Source organism: Physeter macrocephalus, chromosome 4, assembly GCF_002837175.3.
Source record: "Physeter macrocephalus isolate SW-GA chromosome 4, ASM283717v5, whole genome shotgun sequence".
NCBI lineage: Eukaryota > Metazoa > Chordata > Mammalia > Artiodactyla > Physeteridae > Physeter > Physeter macrocephalus.
In genome coordinates this window covers 93,319,780-93,334,379 of record NC_041217.1, presented here as the reverse complement: position 1 = coordinate 93,334,379, position 14,600 = coordinate 93,319,780, and positions in this window count along the sequence as shown.

Below are 14,600 nucleotides of genomic sequence, written 5' to 3'. Positions count from 1 at the left end.
ACGTGCAGGCTCAGCGGCCATGGCTCACGGGCCCAGCCGCTCCGCGGCATGTGGGATCCTCCCAGACCGGGGCACGAACCCGTCTCCCCTGCATTGGCAGGCAGACTCTCAACCACTGCGCCACCAGGGAAGCCCAAAACCTTTTATAACTATCATTATCTCTCCTGATACATATTCCGCACCTACTAAGTAGGTTTCAATGACCTGTGTTAAATTAATCTAATGGCCACTTTACAGACTGGATTAGCAAAATTTTTTTTATGAACAACACCCAGTGTAATGCCATGTCTACTCTATAGAAAATATTGACGTTGATATATCAATCAAGTCAGTGGTTTCCAAAAGCTTTATTATAGTTTCTGGATCCCTTTATAAAAACAAAACAAAGCCTACTTTGTGAACCATGAGAAAGCTAACCTTTCTAAAGGTGGCAAGACTTTGACATAGGCAATTTTTTATTTTTACCTTCCTGCCTCGGGGAATGACAAAAAGCACACTCTTCTAGTGGAGCAAGATTTTGAAACTAGCTCCTTGGAAAAGCTAGGCTCGTTCTATTCTCAGTTCTGCTGTGAGGCTGACTGACCCTGGGCAAGGCAGCTAATCTGACTGCCTTACTTTTAGTCCCTGAAAAGAGACAGTGGTCGTGGTCTCTTAAATTTTCCTTAATGTTGTATGGACTACCAAGAAAGATCCATAAAAAGCTTTGAGTTGCTTAAAGAATGATTATTTATAAATGTAAGCTACTGTTATGTTTGAGCCAGACTTCAAACTCTTAAATGCTCAATTTATTCAAAGCTGCATCCCATGATGACAATGAGTCATTATGGCACCCTTGAGAGGAAGACATAAACTACACATAAACATTTAAGTTCTTACTCTAATTTAATAATACAAGAAAAGTGTTTGATGTATACTCATCACACATAGTTAATATTATTTTATTATTCAGTTTTGCAATTCTATGAACAAATAATTAAATGTGCTACATTGCAATCCTGGAGCTTCACACAGTCACTTCTGGGAAGATCTCACATGCCGCGGAGCGGCTGGGCCCGTGAGCCATGGCCGCTGAGCCTGCGCGTCCAGAGCCTGTGCTCCGCAACGGGAGAGGCCACAACAGTGAGAGGCCCGCGTACCGCAAAAACAAACAAACAAACAAAAAAATAGCTTTCTCATGTCTTTCTAAATAAGCGGATACTCATGAGCCACTTGAACTTGGACATCAGACTGGAATTGAGGAGAATCTTAACAGCATCAAAGCTCTGCTTATAATAAAACGGCCTCCACTAAATCTATAATGTAACAGACAATGCTGCTTAAGAACAAAGAAATAAACTAGCTTCTGAAATGAGCAGAGGACATTTCACCTTACCACCTTCCAGTTTCTGCTCAAATTCACCTTTACTGAGGAATTGCTGCACTTAACCACACTACTAAATATAGCAACCACTCAATCTACTTCATCTTGCTCAGTTTTACCTCACTTCTTTTTTTTTCCTCCATAGTCCTAACTACACTTGACACTATGTGTGTGTTTATATTTGTTTTCCTACCAAAACTCAAGATGTCTCAAAATAGGGAGTCTGCATGTTTTGTTCTTTTTACCACTTTATTTCCAGTGCCTCTAGAACACATACAAGGTGCTTAGTGAACATTTGCTGAATGGATGCCTGCATTATTTCTGATCCACGAAACTACCCAAAACACATCTTTAAATACAGTTGAAACACAAGGCTTATATTTTATAAGCGGTAAATTATTAAAATACTAATCATAGGAAAATATTTTTATATTTTTGACATTTTTATGTTATGAAATAATGGATCAGCCAGTACAAGAATTTAATAAGATGAAATATTATAGAGAAGACATTTTAAAATTCATATACATCAAAGGTCATCTGATTGAAAGCAAGGAAAATTTGTGTGGTTCTGCTACCCCCAATCCATTTCAACTATAGCACTTATATTTTTCTTGTTTAAGGTAAGTTTCATTCTACTCAAGGGTTTTGTGACTTTACAAGTTTGAAACCACTCATATGAAACTAGTATAAGATGCTATTTTTCAAATAACTATAATTGAATTTAAATGCAAAAATAGTTATTTTTTTCAGAAGGCATGTGTTCAATATTTTTCTAGGATTTAAAAATAGCGGTAACCCACTTACAAGAATAATCTTTGGACCTTAAATGTGCCTCAATCTAATGAACAAATAACCAAGACATAATAAATAAGAAAAAAAGCAATGCTAAGAATATACCTGATTTTAAGTTGGACAAAATTTGTACTAGATCTACCACAAATATATGCTAGTATTTTTAAAATTAGTTTTAAGTAGTCTACAGACTGCAGGTGAACTCCTCATCTAAAGGAATATAAACATAGTATACTTAAGCAAAACATGTAAAGAAAATGTCTGCAACTCTTATTTTTTTGTTCTTGAATTACAGTTTCATATATTGGATCAGACCTCTATTAAGCTTCTGAGAACACACACTCTCCCTCTTTCCTTTTCAAAATTGTTCCCCTGGGGCTTCCCTGGTGGTGCAGTGGTTGAGAGTCCGCCTGCCGATTCAGGGGACACAGGTTCGTGCCCCGGCCCGGGAAGATCCCACATGCCGTGGAGCGGCTGGGCCCGTGAGCCATGGCCACTGAGCCTGTGCGTCCGGAGCCTGTGCTCCGCAACGGGAGAGGCCACAACAGTGAGAGGCCCGCGTACCACAAAAAAAAAAAAAAAAAAAAAAATGTTCCCCTAAACCAGTGGATAAAAAAAGCCTATGTTTATGTGTGTGTGTGTGTACACACACTGATATTCACACACACATATGTGTAACATACATATTTCCACACCTACATACATTTGATTAATAAATGATTTTTGAATGACCAAGTAAGTGTTAAGCTCAAGAAACTAGAAAAATAAATTGCTAGGTTTTTTTTCCTCTGTGTTCAACTGGTGGCTTTGCAAATGCTATTTTACTAGGTTGTTGCCTAGTCTGTAATAGTAGAACCTAAGGACAAGGCTCATGAACAAAAAGTTTACTTGAGAATATGATGCCAGAGAGTAGGAATGAAGGATAGAGAGAATGAAGCAAAAAAGGTAGAGAGAGTAGAGGGATGCGTTACTGAGTTTGCCACCCATACATACCTGGTTGTTTCATCTTCTTGTGAGAAGCTTTAGTAAAAGCATCCAATATCTCTGTGGCTATGGGAAGAAAAAAGGAAGCATTTAACTCTTGGCTTCCATAGTTATTGGCCAAGGGTTGCCCTCTAGAGATTAACCACTCTCCATGAGTAATACATGAAGGATGCCAAAATGGTTTCCATGGTCCACCCACAGACGAGCCCTATGGTAGGAAGACAAACGTACTTGAAGCAACAATTAGTAGAGCACTGTCAGACTGCATCTAAGCAAAACTGGTTGAAGACTGCCCCAAGCTATTTGTCACCACGGTGACATAAGGCAAGAGAATCTCAAACAACACACAAGAAATATCCGATGCAGTCCACTTCCTGTACCATTCAGATTTCCTCATGCCTTACATAAAACCCAATCTGTCACAGGTGGTGGCAAAGCACATTTTTTGCAAAGACACAAGAGAGTTTGTGGAAAAAAAATAAAAATAAAAACTATATTCCATGCCACAGACACTATAGGTTGACCAACACCTTTCTCCCCAGGGATTCTGAGCCTTTGTTCTTTGGCTTGTAATGTGGTTGCTGCAATTGTTTTGTCACTGCTATTACCAGGCAGGAAATCAGATAAATGAGTTACAGACATACACTCAGCTCCATGACTACCCCTTTCAGAGACCCATTGTGCCATTACTGATGTGACCGGGAAAGAGATTAAGTCATTCTTTCCACCTATTTGGTTAGTAATTCCTCAGTGATGGATGCAATTTGATGGATAAATTGTGCAACACCTATAGATCAATCCAGATGTTTCTTCCTCAGATTTCCTTGTCTCTATCCTGCTAACCTTTTATCCAGGCCCCTGAAAATCTGTTCCAGTCATTCAACATTAGCCATACTCCAGACCACTTCTCAACCCATGTGAATTTAGTAACAAGATTATTACTCACAGCCATGCTGGGAGGAATTCTTTTTACCACTGTCCTTTAGAGCCATTCCTGCTTGGTGTGTGGCAGTGGTCTCTTTTCAGCTAGAGACCAGCCTATTGTGCTAATCTATCTTGGAAATAGAACAGGTGTAGAAAAGCCATAAGTGTGAGTTGAAAGAGAGATATCAGTGTAATATGGATAAGTATTATGAAAATGTGGGCCACAAAATCATGTAATTTTACTCATGCCTTCTGGATTTGATCAAGTTCAATTCTCACTATACCATTTCCACTGTACAATTGCTTGCTTATTTGTTCTTGTGGCTTATGTTTAGTAGATCTAATAATACTCAACTCCAAATGGAAAATGCAGAGCCCATGGTCAGAAACCCAGAGCATGCCAGGACTTTTTCTACAGAAAGAGAGTAGTTTTTCGTTTTCTTTTCTTTTTTGGTCACAAATGGCATTGCCTTTCTCCATAACCTTCCCAGAAGTCTGCTATTGGGTCTACTAGAGACTCCACACATCATCATTACACAACTGTGATGTCTCTAACACCACTGGTTTCCTGGAACATATGGCACAAATAGAAGGCATCTTGCATTGCAACCTGAACCTGCTACAAAGTTCTCTTTTTTTCTGTGACTTGAAACTGTCAGACTTCTCAGTCACATGATAAGTAGGTTGAAATAGTATCCCCTAGTTTGGTGTAGACTTCCTCCAAAATCTAAAGAAATTCACCAAGAACTTTCTTAACAATAGGGGGTACAATTCGCGGTCACTTTATTTTTACCACATGCCTCAGACCACAGACCCCTAAAAACTTCAAACAATCCATTCTTTGGCACACTTACAGGCATCTAAGGTACTTACCACTTTCTGTTCACCAAGTCCAATCAATGTAATGGCATTACTAGAGTGTATCAGTGTCAGGCAGAACCCTGTGAGAGCTGGATGTAGCCCCAGGGCAAGAAAGTAAATGTACACTCCTACAATCTTTATACTTTTTTTTTTTTTTTTTTTTTGCGGTACGCAGGCCTCTCACTGCTGTGGCCTCTTCCGTTGCGGAGCACAGGCTCCGGACGCGCAGGCTCAGCGGCCATGGCTCACGGGCCCAGCCGCTCCGCGGTATGTGGGATCTTCCCGGACAAGGGCACGAATCCGTGTCCCCTGCATCGGCAGGCGGACTCTCAACCACTGCGCCACCAGGGAAGCCCTATACATTTTAATTAAAGAAAAAGTTCTTTACTTACTCTACTGGGTAGTACCTATTATTATACAATGTTGAAGAGAAGCAATGGTAGTATATATCGTTTACTTTTTCTTGATTTTAAAGAATGGCACAGGTTTTTCTTTGTCTCTAATATAATTATGAACAAAGTATTTATGGAAATTTAGGGTAGAATTTGTGTCTTCAAACCACCTAGCAAAAGAGAGTTAAGAAAGCGAATAATTTTATAGTGTTAATTATATGCCGAGAGGTTCTAAGCATTTTGCATATTTTAAAATTAATCTTATTAAAAAATACAAGAAGGTAATTTTATTAGTCCTATGTTATAGAAGAAGGAAACACATAGCACAGAGAATATTATCCCAATCACATAGCTAGTAAGTGGTTGAGCAGGGCATAATAATTGGGTAGTTTGTCTCTCAAATCCATATTCCTAAAACTATGTTATGCTGTATTAGAAGGTAATCTAGAATCCATTTCTTACTTATCTACAAAATCCAAATTATAAAGATGTTCCTTGACTTTATTTTGTCGACATCTAGCTGTGATTTTCCTTTCTTTTTCCTTTTTCTTTTTCTTGTTAGCAAGGTGAAACAACACAAGGATTTTTGTATTTTTAGTAAAATTAGCACATATATACATATTCTACTTGTAAAAATTTCATATTATATCAAGACAAGTATTTAATTTAGATTTTCAAAACCAGAAACTTCATATCCATGAACAGTAAGTTTTGACACTAGAGCTGTTTTTTAATGAGTTTGGTTCCAACTGGGATTCTAATATATCTATATGTACTCCTTAAAAAAAAATCAATCTAATAGCACTAAATTTTTCAAACTTCAGTTTGATAAGCACGAATTCAATTATCAAGTGTTCTCTGGGAGCTTTAACCTAAAAGTCATAGTCACACATGGCCACACACTGTAATGGGAGAATAAACCACTTGTTAGAACTGGCTCAAATTGGTATTTAATCATTCCTTCACATGAGAATGGCATACAATTTTAAAAAAATAAATAAGTAGAAGTACCAAGTTTAAAGTGAATTATATAATGTTTAAGATTCAAATACTCAGCATAAACATGATAATATTTAAAAGCACAGATTACTGACAACTTCTCAAGGACTTACCTGCAGTAGAGATTGGTGCTCAATACTAAATGTCAGAAGACATACATAATATGATATCTAGAGAGTGTATGAGCATTACCTGAAAAGGGCAATTGGAATAAGAGTAAGGAAATGTAGAGATAGTAAAGAAATTTTTTATGGTATGTACATCATATTTTCTGGACTACAGTGTCATGGTGGAAGGCAGGGAGAGGATGGTAGAAGAAGATGATTACTCTTGCAATTGACATTTGATGATAACAATTATGTTTTCCCCTGAGCAAGTTCAGAGAGCACTGATAATCAAAAGACAATCTCAACTGAGTATCTTTTTTTTAAGGATAAAAACCTGGATCATTTTGGGATACAGTGGAAAGGCTGAAGCCAGATTCACAAATATTGAGTTCATGTCTCAGCAGTCCCACTTAGTTAGCTGTGTGCTTTTGGAAAAGTTTCCTAAACATGCTGAAACTCAGGCTTCTTATCTGGAAAGTGAGGACATTGCTTTTTGGCCTTCAGAATTTGGTGAATATGATTTAGAATATTGTGTAGGGGAACAAAATTTGCCACCCCAAAGTGTCTCTTTGGCATGTGAATTATTTTGAGCTTAAAACCACGAAGGCCCAAAAAACTCAGGAAGAAACTTTGACCTTCCCCCTCACTGCCTAAAATAATTTAGGTAGAGGGTTTGTTATAGATAAATAGAGCTATTACCAGAGATATATGCAAAGAATATGGGCTATGTGTGGTGGAGGTAACTCTAGGCAGAGCCTAGAGATCAGAGTCCACTCTGTGTCCCATAGTCTCTGCATGGCTCTGCAAATGTTTATTTACCAAACCTTTGCTTTTCCATCTCCATAATAGTTGGTATTGTAAAGAATGTTTTTTCAGGTAACTTTTATTAAGCTACTATCAGAATAATGAACCTCTCTGCAACTTCCTGACAAACTTCCTACAAACAAAACATCACATATTTTAATCACTATTGTTATTAGGATATTATTTCATACATTTATCCAGATTTCATCAACATTTAACTTTCCCAGACTGTTACTTTTGCCTTTTGTAATAATTTCAAACTGCACACAGTGGACTTTGTTTTATGGATCTCCACTAGGCAGCTACTGGACATTGTAAGACCTATGGGTCTAAATAGAAAAAGGGAGGGAGAGCATGCTTCTGGACCAAGTGTGGGCTGTCCCTGACCTCATAATAGGCTATAGCAGGATGAGCTCCTTTTGGCAGTTTGAGCTTCTCTGAGATGAGGATGTCATGGCCCTAGGTACCGTAATGGCAGATTAAGGAGCCTCTAAGGCAGAGACGGCACAGCAGAGGTCTCTACTAAGCAGAACTAGGAGAGGAGCCTTTTGTAAACAGCTAGCAGGGCTTTGCTGCTGTCTTTCTTGGATCTACTGTGAGGGACAGAGTCATTCTAGCCCCTCTCCAGAGGAATATCAAGACCCCCATCCTTGGGCTGAGCCAGGTAAAGCATTATTTAAAGTGATTAAAAGCAGGGATGCTTATATTCCTGCCTCTTCCCAGACTCCAAAGGAGATAGCTATCGTCCTGAAACAGTGCTTCAAACCAGGAGCCTTGTGGTGGACCCTGCTCACAGAAGCTTCTCAGGAGGGTGCCTCCCACAGAGGAAGATGGAGTCCAGATTCCTGGGTAGATGAGATGGAGGGAGGAACCACTGAGAGGAGACAGAAGAAAAACCTTGGAGAAGAGCCCCGGTGCCCTCTAGAGAAAAAAAGCAGCATGGGGTCATCACAAGGCGACTGGAATCACTTACCTTCCTTGCTGGTGACCACACACAAAGTAATAAAAATGGAAAAGACATAAGGGCCAAGAAGGAGAGGCCAATTCTCACTCGAAGAGAAAACATATGTCTTCCCTCTCACCGTGAGTTCCAGTCTGTCCTTAATCCATCCTCCAGGCTTTCCCCACTAAAAGGGCAGACTGGCTGTAACAGAGCTTGAAAATCCTAGTTTGTGCTCTTATAGGGTTCTGGGTCTTGGGAATGCTGTATCACTGGCTCCAAATTCAAACACTATAAAACAACATACACTTTAGATTACAAAACAACTTCGGACCGGGGATGAACTGTTATATAAATGAGACAAGAAGATGGCTTCTGTGTATTGGCTCCTAGGTTATTTATTTCTTCACTGCAGGCTGCAACCCACTTGCTCAAAAGCTGCCTGGTCCAAACTAAAATATTTACACATCCAATTATTTTTAAAAGAGCCCAAACAAGCAGATCTTTAGCCATTTGGAGCCTGCCTTTTTTGCATACTCATAAAAGGTCACCTCTAGCAATAGATAGGTTAAGACCTGGTCATAAAGACCCCAAACCGCTGCTGCCCTTCTGGAGCTCTCTGACATGCTGTCACCTAGACACATAAGCCCCCTCTCCCAGGAGTTGTCCTGCCCTTCTCCACTTCTGAGGAACAACCCTACATTAGCCTCTGGGCAGATTCCTATGGGAAGGGCCTTCCTGCTCCCACACTGTACAAACCTGTCAAAGTGTCACCCAATAAAGTATCAGCTCATGGTCATATCTTTTTTCTTGATCAGCCCCCAAATCCCTCAAACCCCTCATAAATATGCCTGTGCATGTTAATTAAAAGGAAGCTGAAATACCTCTATTAATATAAGATGAAGCAGAATTCAGAACAAGGAACATTATCAAGGATAAAGAGAGACATTACACATGAAAAACTAGTCAGTTATCTAAGATTATTTGAAAACCCTCAATGCACGTGCACATAAAAGCTGAGCTTCAAAATACATGAAGCAAATCTGATAGAATAAAAAGAAAAAATGAAAGAATTATCCGCAATCATAATTGGAGACTTCAATATTCCTTTTTCAGGAATTGATCAAAAGAGTAGATGGAAAATCAGTAAGATATAGGAGACCTGAAAAACCTATCTACACACCTGACCAAAATTATACAACGGTTCACCTAACAACAACAGAATAAAAATTCTTATCAAGTGCATATGAAACATGCACCAAGATAGACCATATTCTGGGCTATAAAACAACTCTGAACAGATTTTTAGAAATAGAAATCATACAAAAGATTATCTCAGATAACAATGGATTAAACTAAAATCAATAACAGAAAGATATCTGGAAACCTCATCAAATATTTAGCAATTGATCAACACACTTCTGTGAAGACACGGGCCAAAGTAGAGAAGAAGTCTCAGGGAAATTAAAAAAATATTTGTCCTTAATGAAAAGGAAAAAGACACATCAAAGTTTATTGGATGCATCTAAAGCAGTGTTTAGCAGGAAAAATATAACATTAAATGCTTATATTAGAATAATCTTCTAATTAATCATTTGCCTCATATATTCAATTATCAACACGAAAGATAGGATTTTTACATGTAATTAGATTATGTTACATCGCTGGCTGTCCATCTCATTCAAAAAGTTTATCCTGGTCTTCAAGGCTCTATATGACATGGCACCATGATACATACATCTCTGACCTCATTTCCTCCCACCTGGGGCCTATGCTCCAGCACAAGCCTCCTTGCTCTTCCTTAAAAACAACAAAAATACTTCTGCCTCCAGTTCTTTGCAATTATATCTCGATTTGGCAGTTTCACATTGCTTTTGATGGACACATGACTTAGCCTCTCCCTTCATTAGGGCTCTAAGAGTTTCTTTATTAGGGAGGCTTCTCTAACCAGTCCATGTGAAATATCTTGTAAATATATATGTCCCACAGACTTGAACACAATAGAAGTTAATATTTTGCTCACTTAACAGGGAGCATGCAGGTATGGCAGTGATATGACTCTCCTCCACATCTTTGCTCAGAGTCTCAGGCTGAGTGGAGCCAGGCTACAATTTTCATGTAGCTTTCAAGCTAAATGGGGTCACTGCCATCTATGCTAGTCAGAAGATGACAGGCATGAAAACAAAGGGAGCATAGCAGGTTTTTTTTTGATTTGTGTGTTTATGGGCCAGACCTGAAGGCTGTACATGTAACTTCTGAGCACATTTCAGTGAATGAAACTCCATCATATGACTACACTTGACCTCAACTGGAGGCTGGCTGATGCAGTGTAGCTGTACTTTCTCAGGTAAAAGAGTACATTGTGAATTTTGGTGAAAAATGAGAAGTCTCTATTAAGCTGTGCCTTATTTTTCCTTGTAATACTAGCTCCTTCCACACTGTCCTCTCTATTTGTTTCCTTCCTGTCTGTCTAGACTGAATAAAATGGAAGCATCCTGAGAACAGGTACTTTGGGTATTTTTCGCTTCTGCTGAGAAATGATCATAAATGCCTTATTATTTTCATATTTAGACATTTAAATAGGCTTAGATACTGAAACTTCCACAATGATATTATGGAAATAGTGAATGGAAGTGAAAATAATTAGCAACATTAAAGATCTATTAAAATCTTCTTAGGAAACAGAAGGTGAATGATGAAATTTTTCTTAATTCTGAGGCACATTAGGTATATTCTATTATTCTTATTTCTTATGAGTAAGCGTGCATAACAAGAGTCATAGCTCTTTATCCAGCATGAGAAGTCTACATATACTTCCTGCTTTTTACTCTTGTAGGAGAGAAAAAAGTTTTCCTTGACCTTCATAGTGTCTCTGACTGGGTCTGAAAGTTAAACTGACGAAGCTAGATCAGGAGAAGAGCATAAAAGTTTATTTAATATAAATTTTATGTGACACAGGAAAATTAATAAGGAAATAAAGACCCAAAGAAACAGACCTGTGTGTTTTTACGCTAGGTTTGATGAGCGTGGGCAGTGGTGGAGGAATGAGATAGGTTGAGTAGTATGGAGGAATTGTAGTTATCTTGGAGAAACTAAGCAAGCCTATTTGTTAGGATTCTTTTTGGCATCCTTTTGTCTTCAGAGATATGGATGCTCCTTTCCTCTGAGTATAGATAGGACACCTTTCACGTGAAGGTTTTATGACCTGTTTCACGAAAGAAGGGAGAGGAAAGAGAAGGTCAGTGACCTTCCTGCTTCTGCTGTTTTCTCAAACTCTTTGAGCTTAAAATATTCAAAACACCAATATGCCAGATTTTGAGGTAGCATGTCCTGAACCTTATCACTCTCAAACATTCAGAACTGAAAAAAAAAATTCCAGAGAAATCTTAAAACCAGAATTAAAGTCATTCTAGATGTTTTCTGTAGTAAAATCAGAAGTGAGGATAGACCTCCAAATCTCTCCCTACCACAGTAGAAAACAGAAGTACCACTTCCTGGATGACAGTAACTAGATGTTGTGACACAGGCATGCAAAGAATGGGGGAGCATAAATCATGGCCCATTCTTCCAACATTAAAGCCAGCAGAGAACCATCTTTACCTGACTCTGCTGCCCTCTGCCTCCCTCTATTTTCATTTACTTTGGTCACATGGTCTTTTTTTCTGTGTCAAATCTCTCTGTCTCCCCCATACAAGGAGACCTGTGATTTCATTCAGTGCACACTCAGGTAATACAGGGTAATCTCTCCTTAAGATCCTTAACTTAATCATATCTGATAAGTCAGATAAATCATATCTGATATGATTTGCCATATAAGGTAACATTCACAGTTTGTAGGGATTAGGATCTCAATATATTGGGGAGGGGGCATTATTCAAACTCTCACACTGTTCAAGACACTTTTAGAATTATTAGCCAATGTTTAAGCCAATAGTAAGTTAAGTTTGAGTCAGTTCTTCAATTCTCATAATAGTGCCAATCCGAGTAGTCTGAGATGATCAAAATTAACATATTTCCTGAATCTCAAAGATGATCCTAAATCTGATTTATTTATTTTTTGAAAAAGTTCTATTTGCTTCAACTACCAGTTACTTAAGTATCCTGCAGTTCATGTCTTAAACCGGTGACTTGAACTGATCCATCTTTAGGAAAGCAAAAAAAAAGCTTGTTAATAATTTTTCTACATTCTAGAATGCAATTAGCCATCATGGTTACATTCATTAACCAAGTGGTAAAATAATACTGGAGAAAATATTACCAGTTTTCCCTGCTTTATCATTAAGAGGATGTTATTATGGGGTCTTTATTTTTCACTTTAAAATTAAATACCATTTTCAGTTTGTGCAGGGAGAAATGCTGCCAGGAAGATGAACATCTGCAAAGGTTTTAGGAAATATATGTGGTTTACTAGACATTCCATCAAGATTTTTTAAGACTCATAATAAAGAGTAAATATGGTGCTACATGAATCACCTAGGTTAGCACAATTGAATATTTTGAGTTTCTAATAAGACATTTGAACACCTCTTGCTGATTTAATACCTTTTAGAATAGCCATTGACATGTCTTAATTAGCAATGTGGAGAGAAATTTACAAAATGAATATGAAGTTATGTTAAACATAAATCAAACTGCTACCAGCTGTGTAATCACTCTCAAATATGCTACATAATATGTAAATATATTATAAAGAAGACATCTACATGCATAGGCTCAAGAATTTAAACTTCCTGGAGTACAGAGCCTTGTATAATCTAGATACTATAACTGTAATAGTGGTTGGTACTGTGTTGAACATGGTGTTACAAAGTAAATTGCTGCAGCAAAGTGCCTTGCTATAGAAGATAGACAGACAATACTCTTTTTAATTAAAAAAAAATTCCCTTTGTTTCTAAGAGCTTGTTAAAATTCCAATAGGGCAATTATAGCAAATCATCTTACCTAGGAAAGAACATACATAAATTTTATTTCACAAAATTATCTACCCTTTTTGAAAGTAGCCTGGGAATGAATTGAATCATTTTGTATCATTATCCATTCTCTATTATAGAAATCTGAGATCTGGAGTCACAAGTTTTTTCTTATTCAGTGTCTCTACCATATTTATAATAAATGTATATGTGGTAATAACATTTTAATAGAAGTACAACATATCACAAATTCTGGAGGACAAATATTTTCTCAGTTAAGCATCATATGAAAATAAATTTGCTCTGAGACAAAATAGTGCAATGGGAAGAACTAATATATATATATGTATGAGGTTTTAGTACTGATACCTCCAATTAGGAGTTATTTCAGCTTTGGGAAAACACTTGAAAATTCTCACAAATATCTAGAAGGGGAAAGGCACATTTGTGCCCAGGTCAGGACTATCTGTGCTACAAACACCAGTTATTGGAGTCAATTTGCATTTGTTCATTCATTTATTGAATATATGGTTTCATATTTATTAAATTACTTCTATGAACCAAACATTGTTCTAGGAACTGAGAATAATTCCATGGAAAACATACAAACAAACAAAAATTCCAGACAATGGTAGCTAGAGCTCATATTCTATCCTGTATCTGAGAGGATAGGGAAGGGAGAATAGTAGATAAATTAAATAAAGAAAAGAATAGTATATTAGAAAGTATAACTGTTATGGAGGAAAATACAGCAGAACAGGAAGACAAGGAGATAGGAAACCCAAGGGTAGGAAGGAGTAGTGCAATATTTCAAAAGGAGAAAGAGCAGACCTTAAGGAAATAACACTTTCATCAAGTCTTACAGAAGGAAAAGGAGCAACCTATATAGATATCTGGGGAAAGTGCATTCAGTTCAAAGGGTGTCAAGTAGACCACATACGAGCAAATTTAGATAAAGGAATGATAAGATTTTACCAGGTTGGAGCCACAAGAAAGTGAGAGAGGCACAAAAGAATTGAAAGCATGTTCAAGGAAGTGATTACAATGTTTGTGATTTCCTGCAAAATTTATCTTGACAAGGAGGGGCACAAAAGAATTGAAAGCATGTGCAAGGAAGTGATTACAATGTTTGTGATTTCCTGCAAAATTTATCTTGACAAGGAGGAGTTAAATACCTGAAGAGGCTGAAGGAGCATGAAATATTGGTAGGATTAATGGATTGGCAGTCCCTGTGGGGCTGAACGATTGTTAGAATCTTGTGCCAGAAGGGATTAGCTTAATCAGAAAGGACATGGTGGTCAGAGAGCAGGATAATTGAAATTGAGTGCATGGAGAGGTAATGGTACATATTGGTAATGGGGCATATTCAGTGAGTGACTGGCTGAGGTAGGTGGTAAGACAAGAATAAACACAAGAATAGGGAAAGAAGTTCAGGGAAATGTAGGCCAGGGTGTTCGTGTGATCCTAACTCCAGATACAGAAATCATCAGGAATTAGGACAGGAGTAGTGTTGAGGAATATGAT